Source organism: Bison bison, unplaced genomic scaffold (genome assembly GCF_000754665.1).
Source record: "Bison bison bison isolate TAMUID 2011002044 unplaced genomic scaffold, Bison_UMD1.0 scf7180017864241, whole genome shotgun sequence".
NCBI lineage: Eukaryota > Metazoa > Chordata > Mammalia > Artiodactyla > Bovidae > Bison > Bison bison.
The window spans coordinates 2,042,890-2,043,365 of NW_011494813.1; positions in this window are offsets into that span (position 1 = coordinate 2,042,890).

Genomic DNA, 476 nt, shown 5'->3' on the forward strand with positions numbered 1-476 from the left:
CCAAATTCAGACTTAAATTGAAGAAAGTAGGGAAAACCACTAGACCATTCAGGTATGACCTAAATCAAATCCCTTATGATTATACAGTGGAAGTGAGAAATAGATTTAAGGGCCTAGATCTGATAGAGTACCTGATGAACTATGGAATGAGGTTCGTGACATTGTACAGGAGACAGGGATCAAGACCATCCCCATGGAAAAGAAATGCAAAAAAGCAAAATGGCTGTCTGGGGAGGCCTTACAAATAGCTGTGAAAAGAAGAGAAGCGAAAACCAAAGGAGCAAAGGAAAGATATAAGCATCTGAATGCAGAGTTCCAAAGAATAGCAAGAAGAGATAAGAAAGCCTTCTTCAGCGATCAATGCAAAGAAATAGAGGAAAACAACAGAATGGGAAAGACTAGAGATCTCTTCAAGAAAATTAGAGATACCGAGGGAACATTTCATGCAAAGATGGGCTCGATAAAGGACAGAAACT